Source organism: Cetorhinus maximus, chromosome 12, assembly GCF_964194155.1.
Source record: "Cetorhinus maximus chromosome 12, sCetMax3.hap1.1, whole genome shotgun sequence".
NCBI classification, from domain to species: domain Eukaryota; kingdom Metazoa; phylum Chordata; class Chondrichthyes; order Lamniformes; family Cetorhinidae; genus Cetorhinus; species Cetorhinus maximus.
Genome location: NC_135890.1, coordinates 70619060 through 70638411, shown reverse-complemented (window position 1 = coordinate 70638411; position 19352 = coordinate 70619060).

Below are 19352 nucleotides of genomic sequence, written 5' to 3'. Positions count from 1 at the left end.
CTATCCTCACAGCTACAGTTCTTCATCCCGGGAATAATTCTTGTGAATCTCCTCTGTACTCTCTCCAATACCTTCACATCCTTCCTCAAGTATGGGGCCCAGAACTGGACACAGTACTCCAGATGAGACCTAACTAGTATCTTATACAAATTTAACACGATCTCCTTACTCTTGCACTCAATGCCCCATTAATGAAACCTCGTTTTATTTACATTTATCTAATACCTTGGACATAATAAAAGTGCTTCACAAGAACTTTACAAATCAAAATTAGACATTGAATCACATAAGGCTATATTAGGGAAGATCACCAAAAGCTTGGTAAAGAAGAGCATCTTCAAGAAGGAAAGAGATTTTTTTTTTCACGCTGGCAAGGCCAGCATTTGTAGCCCATTCCTAATAGTCCCTGAACTGAGTGGCTTGCTAAACTATTTCAGAGGCCAGTTAAGAGTCAACCACATTGCTATCAGTCTGGAGTCACACGTAGGCCAGACCAGGTAAGGATGGCAGATTTCCTTCCCTAAAGGACATTAGTGAACCAGGTGGGTTTTTACTACAATTGATGATAGTTTCATGGTCACCATTACTGAGACTAGCTTTATATTCCAGATTTGTTAATTGAATTCAAATTCCATCAGCTGCCATGGTGGGATTTGAACACATGTCCCCCCAAAGCATTAGCTCTGGGCTTCCAGATTACCAGTCCAATGCCATTACCATTATGCCATTGTCTTCGTCCTCCTGAGATAGCGAGGCAGAGATGTTTAAGGAGGGAATTCCAGAGCTTAGGACCCAGGCAGCTGAAAGCGTAGCCATCAATGATGGAGCAATTAAAATCAGGGATGCTCAAGAGGGCAAAATTAGAGGAGCACAGATGTCTCAGGGGGCTATGTGCAGGAGGAGATTACAGAGATAGGGATGGGTGAGGCCATGGAGGGATTTGAAAACAAGGATGAGGGTGTTGGAATAGTCAAAGTCTAGTGGTAACAAAGGCATGAATGTTCTAATGGTTAGGAAGACTTCGCTTGACAAGCAATGGGAAATGTAACCAGTACTCTGTGCTGGCCATAAAAATCAAAAATGCCATAAATACTCAGGTCAGGCAGCATCAGTGGAGAGAGAAATAGAGTTAACTTTTCAGGTCGATGACCTTTCCTCAGAACCAGTGCTCTGAACTGGTTATCTGTAGGGTTGCCAACTGTGATGAAATATATTCCTAAAGGTTTAATCACATGACTTGCTCCCACACTCCAGCCATTAGTCGGCCAAAACATCAATCCTGTGACTTACTGCTTTCCTACGTCAATCGGAACGCAAAAAGACTCATTATCCAATTGGGTGATGCTTTACAGTCAGCCAAACAGCCTTTTCCCCCAAATTTTCGGTATTTTTATATTGCTAAAGAAAAATGTTCAAAGGAAATGCCAAAAAACCTTTTTTAATGTCCCAATGATATTTCTCCAGAATTGCACACAGCAGTCTCCTGAAGATTGATCTTCAATTCATGGTAACTCCAGCCCAATCCTGGAGGGTTGGCAACCCTAGTTACCTGCTTCAGTCAACCAGGAGTCTGCACACTTGAGAATAAGGGGTAAAAATTCATTTTCAGCAGTAACACAAAACAGGCAGTATCAGATCGCCACTTCATCTATTGTGTGCAGCGTAACTTGCTGCCACTAAGACGTCCCAGGCTTATTCCACAATCTTCATTGAATTAGCTGATTACAGTCGGAGTAACAGGAAGAGGCAAGACAATCAGGTTCAATACCCCTAAGCCCAGGAATCTGCTCTGGGAAGAGTATATAAGCATGGACATCTGGTAAAATCAGCATCAGGCTCACACCTGAAGAATAGCCACGGGGTCAAGGGAGGGGAGAGCCAGCCATAACCTACGGAAAGACATTGCCCCAGAGAGTGGGTGGGGAGGAGGACAAAAACAAACCGTGTAATTTTTTACAAAAAAAAACCGTGTAGGCGACCAGTCTGTGGAAAATTCAGTGACTACAGACTAGGAGCCAGACTGCAGTCAGCAACATGGGGATTACAGTGGCAAATTCTGCTCTTTTGAAAAAGAAAGCAAAACTAAGCATTAGCCCAACCCCACTCTATTTGCAGACGAGGCAAGTGCAGTGAGAGATGGACAAGCCCCACGGGGGAACAAAAACAGAATTACCTGGAAAAACTCAGCAGGTCTGGGCAGCATCGGCGGAGGAGAAAAGAGTTGTCACAGAGTTCTGCCAAAGGGTCATGAGGACCCGAAACGCCAACTCTTTCCTTCTCCGCCGATGCTGCCCAGACCTGCTGAATGTTTCCAGGTAATTCTGTTTTTGTTTTGGATTTCCAGTAGTTTTTTTGTTTTTAGCCCCATGGGGAAACCTCCTTCCTGCAAACAATGGCTGCCACCGTCAGGAAATCCCCCCAAAAAAACACAATCATTCCCATTCCCACTCCCACTAGCTCTGGATATGGAGCTGAGAGTTAGTTCCTGTCAGGAGGTTTTCCAGACCACTCCCTATTTCCCAATGGGGCCGGGGGGGGGGGGTGGTTTCCATGGTCACCTCCCCTCCCCCTCTGATTGGAATGCTGCCCCGGGGAGGGCGTTGAAAGAAGCGCTCCCATTGGCCGGCGCCGCTCCCTGGTTACACGGAATTGGTTACATGTAGCGAGCGGGCGCACCAATAGGAGGAGCGCTCTCAGCCCGCGTGGCACCGGCAGGAAGCGGAAAAAAGCAACGAGTTTGCGTGAGACCGCGTGACAGCGGCGGAGGGAAGGAGAGAGAAAATAGAGAGAGGGAGGGATAGAGAGAGAGAGGGAAAGAGAAAAAAAAGAATAGAGAACGAGGGGGATAGAGGAAAAAAAAGGGAGAAAGGGGAATACAGAGAAAAGAGAGGGGGATACAGAAAAGAGAGAAAAAGGGGGACACAGAGGGATACAGAGAAAAAGGGGGACACAAAAGAGGGAGGGATACAGAGAAAAGAGGGAGGGGGATACAGAGAAAAGAGGGAGGGGGACACAAGAGAAAAAGGGGGACACAGGAGAGAGAGGGACACAGAAAAGAGAGAAAGGGGATACAGAGAGAAAAGGGGCATCACAAAAGAGAGGGGGGGGACACAAAAGAGAGGGGGACAGAGAGAAAAGAGAGGGGGACAGAGAGAAAAGAGAGGGGGACAGAGAAAAGAGAGGGGGACAGAGAAAAGAGAGGGGGACAGAGAGAAAAGAGAGAGCGAGGGGGGTAGAGAAAAGAGAGAGCGAGGGGGGGTAGAGAAAAGAGAGAGCGAGGGGGGGTAGAGAAAAGAGAGAGCGAGGGGGGGTAGAGAAAAGAGAGAGCGAGGGGGGGTAGAGAAAAGAGAGAGCGAGGGGGGGTAGAGAAAAGAGAGCGAGGGGGGGTAGAGAAAAGAGAGAGCGAGGGGGGGTAGAGAAAAGAGAGCGAGGGGGGGTAGAGAAAAGAGAGCGCGAAGGCGGGTAGAGAAAAGAGAGAGCGAAGGCGGGTAGAGAAAAGAGAGAGCGAAGGCGGGTAGAGAAAAGAGAGAGCGAAGGCGGGTAGAGAAAAGAGAGAGCGAAGGGGGGTAGAGAAACGAGAGAGCGAGGGGGGGTAGAGAAACGAGAGAGCGAGGGGGGGTAGAGAAACGAGAGAGCGAGGGGGGGTAGAGAAACGAGAGAGCGAGGGGGGGTAGAGAAACGAGAGAGCGAGGGGGGGTAGAGAAACGAGAGAGCGAGGGGGGGGTAGAGAAACGAGAGAGCGAGGGGGGGTAGAGAAAAGAGAGAGCGAGGGGGGGGTAGAGAAAAGAGAGAGCGGGGGGGTAGAGAAAAGAGAGGGAGGGGGTAGAGAAGAGGGAGAGGGGGGGTAGAGAAGAGGGAGAGGGGGGGTAGAGAAGAGGGAGAGGGGGGGTAGAGAAGAGGGAGAGGGGGGGTAGAGAAGAGGGAGAGGGGGGGTAGAGAAGAGGGAGAGGGGGGGTAGAGAAGAGGGAGAGGGGGGGGTAGAGAAGAGGGAGAGGGGGGGGTAGAGAAGAGGGAGGGGGGGGGTAGAGAAGAGGGAGGGGGGGGTAGAGAAGAGGGAGGGGGGGGTAGAGAAGAGGGAGGGGGGGTAGAGAAGAGGGAGGGGGGGTAGAGAAGAGGGAGGGGGGGGTAGAGAAGAGGGAGGGGGGGGTAGAGAAGAGGGAGGGGGGGTAGAGAAGAGGGAGAGGGGGGAAGAGAGAGGGGGGTGGAAGAGAGAGAGAGGGGTAGAGAAAAGAGAGAGAGGGGTAGAGAAAAGAGAGAGAGGGGTAGAGAAAAGAGAGAGAGGGGTAGAGAAAAGAGAGAGAGGGGTAGAGAAAAGAGAGGGGGGGGTAGAGAAGAGAGAGGGTGGGGGTAGAGAAGAGAGAGGGTGGGGGTAGAGGAGAGAGAGGGTGGGGGTAGAGGAGAGAGAGGGTGGGGGTAGAGGAGAGAGAGGGTGGGGGTAGAGGAGAGAGAGGGTGGGGGTAGAGGAGAGAGAGGAGGGGGTGGAAGAGAGAGAGAGGGGTAGAGAAAAGAGAGAGAGGGGGGGGGTAGAGAAGAGAGAGGGTGGGGGTAGAGAGGAGGGGGTGGAAGAGAGAGAGGGGGGGTGGAAGAGAGAGGGGGGGTAGAGAAGAGAGAGAGAGGGGGGTAGAGAAGAGAGAGGGGGGTAGAGAAGAGAGAGAGAGGGGGGTAGAGAAGAGAGAGAGAGGGGGGTAGAGAAGAGAGAGAGGGGGGGTGGAAGAGAGAGGAGGGGGGTGAGAGAGAGAGGGGGGGGTGGAAGAGAGGTGAGAGGGGTGAGAGAGAGAGGGGTGAGAGAGAGAGGGGGGGGATAGAGAAAAGAGAGAGAGGGGGGGGAGAGAGAGAGAGGGGGGGATAGAGAAAAGAGAGAGAGAGAGGGGGGGGATAGAGGAGGAGGGAAATAGTGTAAAAATGAGAGTAGTAGAGAGAGGGAAAATTAGATCGAAAAAATAGGGAGTGAGAAAATAGTGATTGCGAGAGGGAGATTGGGCGAGAGGGAGTGGCCGGGGCCGCCTCCCCGGGAAGCGGCAGCAGCGGCGGGGCCGCCACACCGGGAGCCCAGGTAATGGAACCGAGCCCGGAGCAGCCTGTCAGGGGGAAGCGAGTGTAAAGTCTCCCGCTTGCAGCTCCTTCACTCAGTCACTAATACAAACAGTTGGTGCAGGAAACTGTTACCGTGCAAATTAGATTGGGGAAATCATTGGCTTTTTATGTGCTTGAGTTATGTGTTTCAGTCGGTGAAATTATGCAATAATTTTCTTTAACATAATGTACTGATAATGGGTTTTTTTTGAAGTGTGGATTTGTTTATTTTCAATTGTGAACACGATGTAATTTGTACAGTTGCTTTGCAAGGTCACACAGTTGGATATTCAGGCATTGGTGTCCTGATTAAACTCAGGCGCCCTGTCCATCTCCAGAGAAAGGGGTCTATTTGATGGCAACTTTAAGGGAAATATCAGGAGAGAGATTTTAGATTTTTTTTAAAACTGCAAATGTATATAAATATATGCAGTTCCTAGAGAATGCTGGAAATACCCATCAGATTCATCAGCAGAGGGGTTAATGTTTTGGGTGTAAAGCCTTTCTCAGTTCTAAGGGGGAGGATCCAACCCACTAAAATGGTTCTGATGAAAGACCATCTACCTTCCCCCTGAGTTTCCTAGATTTCTCTCTCAAGTGCTATTCTTTTTCCCTATACATGTGTCAAAGGACTGACTGGCTGTAGGTTTCCAGAATTTCCTATTACGGTTTGCATTGTTTGTGTTGTACACAGCTGACTCTTGCTGTGAATCATTGGGTGATTCTGGGGTCAGGTACACACAGCAAAATGGTAGGATTGTGACAGATGAGTTCTAGAGCAGAATGCGGGGTAGCTGGGATGTGTGGTACACGTTCTATACTGTTTCCAGCCTCAGTCTGATGAATGATCGTGGGGTCGGTGTGGCCTCAGTTCCTTGTGTGTGATCAAAGCTATCCCATGAACTATTTACATTACAGTCTGTGTATTACCTGTGTGATCCTTGTGCTAAATGCTGTTTCCTTTTTTTTTCACCTCTAGGACCTGTGTTTGAATGTAACCCTGATTGACGGTGCAAACTCTTGAGTGCCCTAAGGTTTGTAGTATCTGCACCTTGCAGTTGAAAACTGGAGACAGCTAATACATTAATATGATTTGGCTCCCGTTAGTTAACTCGTGAGTCAATGCCCCTAGAAAATACAGGGAGCACATGCAGCTAGTGTTCTGCTCCACTGCCAGTAGATTTGATATGAACTTGAAGCAACCAGTAAGTGCTGGCCTCCCCCCTGCATCAAACCCTACCCTTGGCACCACAGGAATTGCTAAGTGAAAAAAGACCGAGGCCTATTTAGTTTGCCTTCTACCATCATGGTAGACATATAGAATGATGATGTATTTGTTGACTGATCATAGTGATAAACCTCCATCAATTAGTCCATGACAGATTCAGACTTGAGGTAAGGTCAAAGAGCTTTGGGAGTCATAGATTTCAAGTTCCCTGTTCCTCCTAAACAAGTTGCACGTACCACATTACCATGTGTCAAATTGCTCAGTTTGGTGTATCCCAACATGTTATTTTCTGACAGAAATCTGGATTTGAATGAATGAATACTATCTGTTTCCACCATCTCCCTAAGCTGTCTAAGGGTAATAGATTTACCACTTATTGCAGTTTAGTTTTGAGCTTCCCTTCGCCTTCCACCCCTTCGAGCACAGGCTGTCCTCTGGCTCAGCTGTTCAGGATAAGGTGAAGTAACTTATCACTATGTTGGTGAAAAGGAAATGGCCTTTTCTCTGTGATCTGGAGATTGTGGCCCCTGTTCTCCACAGTGCTTATGCAATTAATAGAAAATAATTGGAGGACCATTTTTATTTAAATTCCTAGCAGGGACTGTGTCACAGATCACTTTGTATCAGCACATCTCTCTCCATAAGTACCCTGCAGCAATGTGAATAATACTTCAGGAGAAGTACTTCAGAAGACCTGATGGGCTCCAATAGTCTACTGCAGGGCTGTAATGGACCTGGCATGTTGGTTACCTGAATTCCCTCTTCAGAACAGTGAGGTCAAGAGGCCCATCCACATTTTTGGGAGTCAAGGCTGGCCCACAATCCTGTACACCACTCTCACCTCAACCACCCCCAAAAATAGACAATTGGGAAAGTTTAAAGACTACAATAACTGTTTATGTCAGTATAAACTCTTCAATTAGAGGCATTTATTGTCACCACATTTCTCTACCTTTTTCTGTATCCTTTTTATATTCGATCTTTCCAAATACTTAAGCAGATTCATCTCGAATGATATTGTCTCTGTAGCCATACCTAGTAAAACATTCCATGTCTAAATCCTCAGAAAATGTCTTCTCAACTCCCCATTTGTGTTTTTAATGGTAAACATCTGGCTGTGGCCTTGTTACAACCAGTGAAACAATCTTTCGCTTTATCCTCTCTCAACCTTTTTATATATTTCTGGCAATCTGTATTGGAGGATAAGGGCTCATGGAGGTGTGGGGCTAGAGGTTTAGCATGGGTAGAGGATTGGTTAAAGGACAGGAAGCAAAGAGTAGGGATAAACTGGGAATTTTCAAGTTGGTAGGCTGTAGCCATTGGAGTGCCACAAGGATCAGTGCTGGGGCCTCAGCTATTTACAATGTATATTTAATCAATTTAGATAAAGAGACTGAGAGTAATGTATCCAATTTTGCAGAGGTGGCAATGTAAGCTGTGAGGAGGATGCAAAGAGAGTGAGCAACGAGATGGCAGATAGATTATAATGAGGAGAAGTGTGAGGTTATTCACTTTGACTGTAAGAATTGATAAGCAGAATTTTTTTTGAACAGTGTGAAACTTGTAAATGTTGACGTGCGGAGAGACTTGTGTGAACTCCTATTAGTAACACTAAGCTAGTGTGGCAGGTGCATCAAGCAATTAAGAAGGCAAACGGCATGTTGACCTTTATTATCAAGGCACTTGAGTACAAGAACAAGGAAGTCTTGGCTACAATTGCACAGGGCTTTAGTGAGACCACACCTGGAGTGCTACACGCAGTTTTGGTCTCCATATCTCAGGAGGATATACTTGCATTGGAGTTCTTGAGGTGCAGTAGATAGTGTCCCAGCCTCTGAACCAGAAGCTCCAGGTTCAAGTCCCACTCTAGGACTTGATGGCCAAGGAAGATGTGTTCATAACGTGGCCAAACAGGTTGAGTACCATTTAGAAGAAGGAGAGGTGATCTCATTGAAACATTTAAGATTCCGAAGAGGTTTGACAGGGTAGACACTGAGAGGTTGTTTCCCCTGGCTGAGGAGTCTAGAACACAGGGGCAAGAGAAGTCGCAGGATAAGGGATCGATCATTTAGGACTGAGATGAGGAGAAATTTCTTCACTCAAGGTTATGAATCTTTGGAATTCTCTGCCCCAGAGGATTGTGGATGCTCCATCATTGAATACATTTCACTCAGGGTGGTGAACCTATGGAATTCTCTACCACAGAAGGCTGTGGAGGCCAAGTCACTGAATATATCTAAGAAGGAAATAGATCTCTAGACTCTAAAGGTGTCAAGGGATATGAGGAGAGCGCAGGAGTATGGCATTGAGATAGAGGATCAGCCATTATCATATTGAATGGCGGAGCAGGCTCAACAGGCCGTATGACCTACTCTTATTTTCTATGTTTCAGGCTGAGAGAGATTTTTCGGGGTCTCAGTGAATCAAAGGATATGAGGAGTGGGCAGGAAAGTGGAGTTATGGCTGTATGGTCTACTCCAGCTCCTATTTCTTATGTTCTTAACCTTTGCCATTCCAATCCTCTCATTTCCTAATACTGTTCTTGTGAATCTTCAATGCCCCTTTTTAATATCGAGTATTCCCCATAATGGAATTTGCAGAACTATGCACAATGCTCCCAACAGTGATCTTGGCCATACTTGTACAAATTCAGCATCGATTCCTTGCCCTAGGTGTCTCTGCTAGTGTTTCGCGTCTTCCACCAGTTTCTCACAGACCTTGCTTCCAGTAAGGAAATGAGAAACTCCTTTATAATAGGAAAACACGCAACATGAAAAGGCCATCTGCCTCGCACAAGCCTGCTTCTTTCATTGACAGTGAACAACCTGCCCTAAAATAGGTTTTACCCCACCCACACCTTTAACTCCTGGGGGAAGTTTTGCCAGAGGCATTCATAGAATAGTTACAGCAGAGGAGGAGGCCATTCACCCCATTGTGTCTGTGACATCTTTCTGCAAGGGCAACTCAGCTAGCCCCACTCCCCTGCCTTTTCCCTGTAGCCTTGCAAATTTGCTTATCAAATTCCTTTTTGAAAGCCGTGAGAATCTGGCTCTGGGTAGTGCATTCCAGATCGCAACTGCCTGATGCATAAAAAAGTTTATTCTCATCGTAGTTGGTTCTTTTGCCATCCACCTTCAATCTTTGCCCTCTGGTTCTTGATCCTTCCATCAACGGCAATAGTTTCTCCCTATCTACTCTGTCTAGACCCCTCGTAATTTTGAATACCTCTATCAAAACTCCTTTCAACCTTCTCCAAGAAAACCAGCCCCAACTTCTCCAATTTATCAATGTAACTGAAGTCCCTCATTTCTGGAACCATCCTTGTAAATCTTTTCTGTGTGCTCTCGAAAGCTTCCACAATCGTCCTTAAGTGTGCCCAGTATTGGTCACAATATTCTAGCTGAGGCTGGACCAGTGTTTCATCCACATTCATCTTAACTTCCTTACTTTTGTACTCTATGCCTCTATTTATGAAGCCCACCATACTGAATGCTTTTTTAAATCACTTTCCTCCCAGCCTGCCTTGCCACTTTTAACCATTTCTGCGCACACCCCAGTCTCTGCTCCTGCACCCACTTTAAGATTTTACCATTTTGTGTCTCCTTGTTCTTCCTATCACTTCACACTTCTTTGCATTAAATTACATCTGCCACGCACCCACCCATTCACCAGCTTGTCTATATTCTCTTGAAGTCCATCCCAATCCTCCCCCACATCTGCAAATTTTGAAATTGTGCCTTGCCTATCCAGGTCATTAATATAGCTCAAGAAAAGCAGTGGGCCTATGGAATCCCGCCTTTCTCCAGTCTGGAAAACCACCGTTTGCCACCACTACTGTCATTCCTGTCACTCAACCAACATCCATAAGGCAACTTTCCTGTTTATTCCATGGGCTTCTACTTCTGCTGGCAAATCTATTACGTGACACTTTATCAAACACCTTTTGAAAGTCCATGTACACCACACCGAACTCTCATTACCCTCTTCAACACCCCTGTATTACCTCATCAAAAAACTCAATCAACTTAGTTAAATACAATGTGCTGGCTTTCCTTAATCCAAATTTGCCCAAGTGACTGTTAATTTTATCTTCGATTATCGTTTCTAAAAGCTTTCCCACTACCGAGGTTAAACTGACTGGCCTTGTAGTTGCAACCGTTTTTTGAACAAGGGTGTAACATTTGCAATTCTCCAGTCCTTTGGCACCACCCATGTATCTAAGGAGAATTGGAAGATTATGATCAGTGCCTCCCTAATTCCCATCCATAATTCCCTCAGCATTCTCGGATGCATCTCATCCAGTCCAGTCCTGGTGACTTATCAAATTTAAGTACGGTCAGCCTGTCCAATACCTCCTCTTTAACAATTTTTAGCCCATCCTGTATCACATCTACCTCTTGCCATGACTTTGGTAGCATCTTCCTTGGAAAAAACAGGTGCAAGATATTCATGTAATACCTCAGCCTGGTGTAAATCCCCATTTTGATCCCTAATTGGGCCAAATACATCTCTTTTTACCCTCTTACTATTTATATGCTTATAGAAGACTTTCGGATTTCCCTTTGTTAATTGCTAGTCTCTTCTCATACTCTTCGCTTTTCTGAATTTATTTTTTAATTTCCCCTCTGATTTTTCTGTTTTGTCTGGTACTCTCTTCTGCTTCATCTTTCTCTCTATCTCTCTCATCATCCGGGGTGCTCTGGCTTTGTTTGCCCTACCTTCTCCCCTTCATGGGAATGTACATCGATTGTACCCGAACCATCCTAAATCAACCCATACGTATGAACATGTGAATTAGGAACAGGAGTAGACCATTCGGCCCCTCGAGCCTGCTCTGCCATTCAATAAAATCACGGCTGATCTGATTGTGGCGTCAACTCTCTTTTCCTGTCTACCCCCTGCTCTAACCTTTGACTCCCTTGTCAATAAAGAATTTATCTAACTCGTCCTTAAAAAATCTTCAATGACCCAGCCTCCACTGCTCTCTGGGGAAGAAAACTCCACAGGCTAATGACCCTCTGGGAGAAAATTTTTTTTCTTGTCTCAATCTTAAATGGGAGACCCTGTATTTTTAAACTGTTCCCTAGTTCTAGTCTCTCCCACAAGGGGAAGCATCCTTTCAGTCCCCTGTCAAGTCCCCTCAGGATTTTGTCTCCTTTAATAAGATCACCACGCAATCTTCTAAACTCCAATGGGTATGGGCCCGGCCTGTCCAACCTTTCCTTGTAAGATGATAACCCCCGCCCCCGGGAACCAATCAAGTGAACCTTCTCTGAACTGCTTCTGACTCATTTATATCCTTTCCTAAATAAGGAAACCAAAACTGTACATAGTACTCTCGATGTAGCTTCACCAATCCCTGTGCAACTGTAGTAAAATACCCCTACTTTTGTATTCAATTCCCCTTGCAATAAACAATAACATTCTATTAGCTTTCCTAATTATTTGCTGTACCTGCATAATAACCTTCTGTGATTCATGATCTGGACACCCAGATCCCTCTGTACCTCATATTCTGCAATCTCTCTCCGTTTAAATAATATGCTAATTTCCTATTCTTCCTGCTAAAGTTGACAAGTTCACATTTTCCCACAATATGCTCATTTAACCTATTTCTGTCCCTTTGCAGACTCTTTATGTCCTCTTCAAAACTTACTTATCTTTGTGTCGTCAGCAAATTGAGTAACCATACATTCAGTCCCTTCATCCAAGCCATTGATATAAATTGTAAATAGTTGAGGTCCCAACACTGATCCCTGTGGCACTCAACTCATCACATCTTGCCAACCTGAAAAAGACCCATTTATCCTTACTCTCTGCTGTCTGTTTTATTTATTCATTCATGGGCTGTGGGTGTCACTGGCTAGGCCAGCATTTATTGCCCATCCCTTATTGCCCTTGAGAAGGTGATGAGCTGCCTTGGACTGCTGCAGCCCATGTGGTGTAGGTACACCCATAGAGCTGTTAGGGAGGGAGTTCCATTATTTTGACCCAGCGACAGTGAAGGAACGGTGATATATTTCCAAGTCAGGATGGTGAGTGGCTTGGAGGGAACTTCAAGGTGGTGGTGTTCACATGTCTGCTGCCCTTGTCCTAGGTGGCATAGTCGTGGGTTTGGAAGTTGCTGTATAAGGAGCCTTGGTGAGCTCTTGCAGTGCAACTTGTAGATGGTACACACTGCTGCCACTGTGCGTCGGTGGTGGAGGAAGTGAATGTTTGTGATGAGGTGCTAATCAAGCAGGCTGCTTTGTCCTGGATGGTGTCAAACTTCATAGAAACTAGGAACAGAAGTAGGCTATTCGGCCCTTCGAGCCATTCATTATGATCATGGCTGATCATCCAACTCAATAGCCTGCTCCTCCTTTCTCCCCATACCCTTTGATCCCTTTCGCCTCAAGAGCTATATCTAACTCCTTGAAAACATACAATGTTTTGGTCTCAACTACTTTCTGTGGTAACGAATTCCACAGGCTCACCAGTCTCTGGGTGAAGAAATTTCTCCTCATTTCATGTGTTGTTGGAGCTGCACTCATCCAGGCAAGTGGTGTGTATTCCATCACACCCCTGACTTGTGCCTTGTAGCTGGTGGACAGGCTTTGGGGAGTCAGGAGGTGAGTTATTCGCCACAGGATTCCTAGCATTTATATGGCTCATCCAGTTCAGTCTCTGGTCAATGGTAACCCCCAGGATGTTGATAGTGGGGGATTCAGTGACAGTAATGCCATTGAATATCAAAGGGCGATGGTTCGATTCTCTCGTTGGAGATGGTCATTACCTGGCACTTGTGCGGCACAAATGTTGCTTGCCACTTGTCAGCCCAAGCCTGGATATTGTCCAGGTCTTGCTGCATTTGGGCATGGACTGCTTCAGTATCTGAGGAGTCGCGAATGGTGCTGAACATTGTGCAGTCATCAGCGAACATCCCCACTTCTGACCTTATGATTGAAGGAAGGTCATTGACGAAATAGCTGAAGATGTTTGGGCCTAGGACACTACCTTGAGGAAGTCCTGCCGTGATGTTAATTAATCAATCCTCTATCTGTGCTAATGTGTTACCCCCTACACCATGAGCTTTTATTTTCCGTAGTAACCTTTCATGTGGCACCTTGTCAAATGCCTTCTGGAAATCTAAGTACAGCACATCCGCAGGTTCCCCTTTCTCTGCTTTGCTTGTTACTTCCTCAGAGTTCCAATAAATCAGTTGAACATGATTTCCCTTTCATAAAACCATGTTGACTGCTTGATTGCTTTGAGATTTTCTAAGTGCCCCACTATAACCTCCATTAATATTAGATTCCAGGAATTACCCTGTGACAGATGTTACGCGAACTGGCCTGCAGTTTCATGCTTTCTGTCTGCTTCCTTTGAATAAAGGAATCACATTTGCTATTTTCCAATCTGATGGGACCTTTCCAGAGTCTAGGGAATTTTGGGAAATTAAAACCAATGCATCCACGATCTCAGCAGTTATTTCTTTTGAGACTCAACCTGGGGATTTGTCAGCTTTTAGTTTTAATAATTTTCTCAGTACCCTTTCCCTGGTGATTGTAATTGTTTTAAGTTCCTTCCTCCCTTTCACCCCCAGATTCACAGTTATTTCTTGCATGTTATTTGTATCCTCTACAGTGAAGAAAGATGTAAAATATCTGTTCAATTCATCTGCCAATTTCTTATTTTCCATTATTTGTGCCTGTAGCTCACCAACCTTATTTACAAAAATAGGTGGGAAGGCAAGCGGTGAGGATGACACAGAGAGCCTACAGAGGGATTGTAGACAGGTTAAGTGAGTGGGCAAAAAAGTGGCAGATAGAATATAATATGGGAAAATGTGAGGTTATGCACTTTGGCAGGAAGAATAGAGGAGCTGAATGTTTTTTAAGTGGAGGAAGGCTGCAGCACAGAGGGATTTGGGGGTCCTTTGCATGAATCCCAAAAAGCTTGCATACAAGTTCAACAGGTAATAGGGAAGGCAATTGGAATGTTGGCCTTTATTTCAAAGGGAATGGAGCATTAAAATAGGGAAGTCTTGCTTAAACTATACAAGGCACTAGTTAGACCACACCTAGAATACTGTGAACAATTTTGCTCCCCTTATCTGAGGAAAGATAAACTGGCATTGGAGGCAGTCCAGAGAAGGTTCACTGGGTTGATTCTGGGTATGGAGGGATTTTCTTATGAGGAGAGGTTGAGCCTGTACTCATTGGAGTTTAGAAGAATGAGAGGCGACCTTATTGAAACATAAAAGATTCTTAGGGGGCTTGACAGGGTAGATGCTGAGAGGTTGTTTCCCCTTGTGGGAGAGTCTAGTACCAGGGGGCATAATCTCAGAGTAAGGGGGCGCCCATTTAAAACAGATGAGGAATTTCTTCTGAGGAGAGTTAATCTGTAGAATTCTTTACTGCAGAGGCTGGGTCGTTAAGTATATTCAAGGCTGAGATAGACAGATTTTTAATAAGGGGATCAAGGGTTATGGGGATAAAGGCAGGAAAGTGGAGTTGAGGATTATCAGATCAGCCACGATCTCATTGAGTGTCAGAGCAGACTTAATGGGCTGAATGGCCTGCCCCCTCCTATATCTTATGGTCTTATACCATGCTTCATAAAATATGTACATGCACTGTAAAGCTGAATTAGATCTTATTGCATTTTCTCTTAGTCTGATCCTAGCTGAAACCTCATTACTAGAAGTGTGCAATCATCTGCAAACATCCCCAGTGTTCACCATTCGCAACTCCTCAGATACTGAAACAGCCTAGGTCCATGTGCAGCAAGACCTGGGCAATATTTGGGCTTGGTCTGATGTGTGGCAAGTAACATTCAGACCACACAAGTGCCAGGCAATGATCATCTCTAATAAGAGAGATTCTAACCATCGCCCGCTGACATTCAATGGCATTACTATCGCTGAATCCCTCACTATCAACATCCTGGGGGTTACCATTGGCCAGAAACTGAACTGGACCAGCCATATAAATACTGTGGCTACAAGAGCAGGTCAGAGGCTAGGAATCCTGTGGTGTGTAACTCACTTCCTGACTCCCTAAAGCCTGTCCACCATCTACAAGGCACAAGTCAGAGTGTGATGGACTACTCCCCACTTGCCTGGATGAGCGCAGCTCCAACAACATTCAAGAATTGGACACCATCCAGGACAAAGTAGCCTGCTTGATTGGCATCACATCCATCATCTTAAACATTTACTACCTTCACCACTGATGCACAGTAAGAGCAGTGTGTACCATCTACAAGATGCACTGCAGCAACTCACCAAGGCTCCTTAGGCAGCACCTTCCAAACCCGTGACCACTACCACCTAGAAGGACGGGGCAGCAGATAGATGGGAACACCACCACCTGGAAGTTCCCCTCCAAGCCACTCACCACCCTGACCTGTGGCTGGGTTAAAATCCTGGAACTCCCTCCCTAACTGCACTGTAGATGCACCTACACCACAGGGGCTGCAGTGGTTCAAGAAGGTGGCTCACCATTGCCATTTCAAGGACATTTGGTGATGGGCAACAAATGCTGGCCTTGCCAGCGATGCCTACATCCCATGAAAGAATTTAAAAACTTAGCACTATCTGTCTCTCCCCATCCTTTGTGCAAATTGTTTATCCTTTCTTATGCTACATCCTGGTTCGCATCCCCCTACAGAGTTGTTTAATTCTTCCCCAATAAACTGCCCCTCAGGGACATTGGTCTCAACTCTGAGGTGCAACCCATCTGGTTTGTTCAGGGCCCCTCTCCCCCAGAATCTGTCCCAGTGCCCCAGGAATCTATAGCCCTCCTCTCTGCACCAGTTCTCCACCATTCATCAGCTTTATCCTGCTGTATTTCATTCAAGATGATATTCATCAATGCTCCTGTTTCGCTCCTGATCCCTGTCCAGTAATGCCATGTGTTAATCTGAATATCGAGCAAACTCCGTGTGGTACCAAGTAGTGGTGTGCGCCCGTGCTTTACATGTTGCTGTGAATTTCCTCCCTCTTGGTTATCTACTTTGAATAGTAAATGCACACACACACTTGTCTTTAGGTGGCGCGGGGGGGTAATCTGAAGTTAGCTGCATTTGTTTATCCTTGAACCTTTATAAAACACTAGTTAGGCCCCAGTTGAAGTGTTCGCTTCTGGGCACCACACTTTAGGAAGGATGTCAAAGTGTTGGGGTGTAGATGAGATTTACTAGAATAGTACCAGAGATGAGAGCCTCGAATTATTTAGAGAGACTGGAAAAGCTGGGATTGTTCTTACAGCTGAGGTGGTGAAGGGGTTTAATAGAGATGCTCAAAATAATGAGAGGTTTTGATAGAGTAAATGAGGAGAAACAATTTGCATCAGCAGAAGGATTGATAACTGGAGGACTTGAATTTAAGATGATTGGTTAAAAAGAAGCTGGGGGATAAGAGGTTGGAAGCAGATTCATAAATAAGAACGAGTAATAAGAAGGAGTAGGATATTTGATTCCTTCACCATTTAATAAAATCATGGATGATCTGATTGTGGCCTTAACTACAATTTCCTGCCTGCCCCCCATAACTCTTCATTGCCTGTCGATCAAAAATCTGTCCAACTCAGCGTTTAATATATTCAATGGCCCAGCCTCCACTGCTCTCTGGGGAAGAGAATTCCAAAGTCTAATGACCCTCAGAGAAGAGATTTCTCCTCATCTTCATCTTAAATGGGATTTGCCTCTTTTTTTTAAACTCTGCTTCTCATTCTAGACTCCCAAACAAGGGGGACCATTCTGTCAGCATGTACCCTGTCAGATCCCTTCAGAATCATAACATGTCTTAATAAGATCACCCCTCATTCTTCTGAACTTCATTGAGTATAGGCCCAGCTTGTTCAACCTTTCTTTATAAGATAAGCCCTTCATCCCAGGAATCAGTCAAGTGAACCTTCTCTGAACTGCTTCTAATGCAATTATACCCTTCCTTAAGTAAGGAGATGGAAACTGTACGCACTACGCCAGATGTGGTCTCACTAACGGCCTGCATAGTTGTAGCAACACTTCCCTACTTTTATACTCCATTTGTCTTGCAAGGCCAAGATTCCAATTGCCTTCCCAATCACTTGCTGTACCTGCATGCTAGATTTTTATGATTCATTTACCAGGACACCCAGATCCCTCTGTACCACTGAGTTCTGCAGTGTGTCTGTATTTAAATAATATGCTGCTTTTCTTTTGCTGCTAAAGTCAATTTCACGTTTTTCCACATTGTTCTCCATCTGCCAAAATTTTGCCCACTCACTTAACCATCTGCATTCCTTTGTAGACTCTTTGTATCCTCCTCATAACTTGCTTTCCTACCTATCTTTGCATCATCAGCAAATGAATGTTTCTGGAGCATATGAAAAGGAAACGAGCAGCTAAAGTAAGCGTTGGTCTTTTAGTGGGTGAGACTGGGGAATTATTAATGGGAAACGAAGAAATGGTGGAAGCTTTCTCTCTCACTTTTCAATTTCTCCCTTTTTTAGTCATTCTTTGCTAATTTCTAAAATTTATTCAATCTTCTGACCTACCATTCACCTTCATAGTGTGTATGTTTTCTTTCAATTTGATACTACCCTTAACTTCCTTAGTTAACCACAGATGGTGCATCCTTCTTAGTCTTTCTTTCTCAATGGGATATATGTTTGATGTTATGAAATATCTCCTTAAATGTCTGCCACTCCTCCACCGTCTTACCTTTTAACCTATTTTCCCATTCCACTTTAGTCAATTCTGTCTTCATACCCTTGTAATTTCCTTTATTTAAGCTTAAGACATTAGTCTTGGACCCAAGTTTGTCACCCTCAAACCGAATGTGAGATTCTATCATTTTATGAGCACTGTTGCCTAGAGACGACTTTACTGAGGTCAACAATTAATCCTGTGTCATTAAACATTGCCCGGTCTGAAATAGTCTGCCCCCTGGTTGGCTTGAGAACTTATTGATCTAAGAAATTGTTTCGAATACACTCTATGAACCCATCTTTCAGGCTACCTTTACCAATTTGATTCGTCCAATCTACATGAAGATGAAAATCGCCCATAATTGTTGCGGTACCTTTCTTACCAGCTGCCATTATTTCTTCATGTGCACTCTGTCCTACAGTGTAGCTGCTGTTAGAGAGCCTACAAACTACTCCAAGTGACTTCTTTCCTTTGCTATTTCTTATCTCCACCGAAACTGATTCTACATGTTGCTGTTCTGAACCAAAGTCATCTGCCATCACTGAACTATTCTCATCATTTAATAACACAGCTACTGCACCACCTTTTCCTTCCTGCCCTTCCGAAATGTCAAATGTTCAGGTCCCTTACAACCACGTTTTTGTAATGGCTATTCGATCATGCTTATTTATTTGCGCCATCACTACATCTGTTTTGTTACGAATCACAGAATCTCAGTGCAGAAGAGGCCCTTCAGCCCATCGAGTCTGCACCGACACGTGAGAAACACCTGACCTACCTACCTAATCCCATTTACCAGCACTTGGCCTATAGCCTTGAATGTTATGACGTGCCAAGTGCTCATCCAGGTACTTTTTAAAGGATGTGAGGCAACCCGCCTCCACCACCCTCCCAGGCAGCACATTCCAGACCGTCACCACCCTCTGGGGGTAAAAGTTTTTCCTCACATCCCCCCTAAACCTCCTGACCCTCACCTTGAACTTGTGTCCCTTCGTGACTGACCCTTCAACTAAGGGGAACAGCTGCTCCCTATCCACCCTGTCCATGGCCCTCATAATCTTGTACACCTCGATCAGGTCACCCTCAGTCTTCTCTGTTCCAACGAAAACAACCCAAGTCTATCCAAACTCTCTTCATAACTTAAATGTTTCATCCCAGGCAACATCCTGGTGAATCTCCTCTGCCCCCACCCCCCTTTGCCAGTGCAATCACATCCTACCTATAATGTGGCGACCAGAACTGCACACAGTACTCCAGCTGTGGCCTCACCAAGGTTCTATACAATTCCAACATGAGTTCCCTACTTTTGTAATCTATGCCTCGGTTGATAAAGGCAAGTGTCCCATATGCCTTTTTCACCACCCCACTAACATGC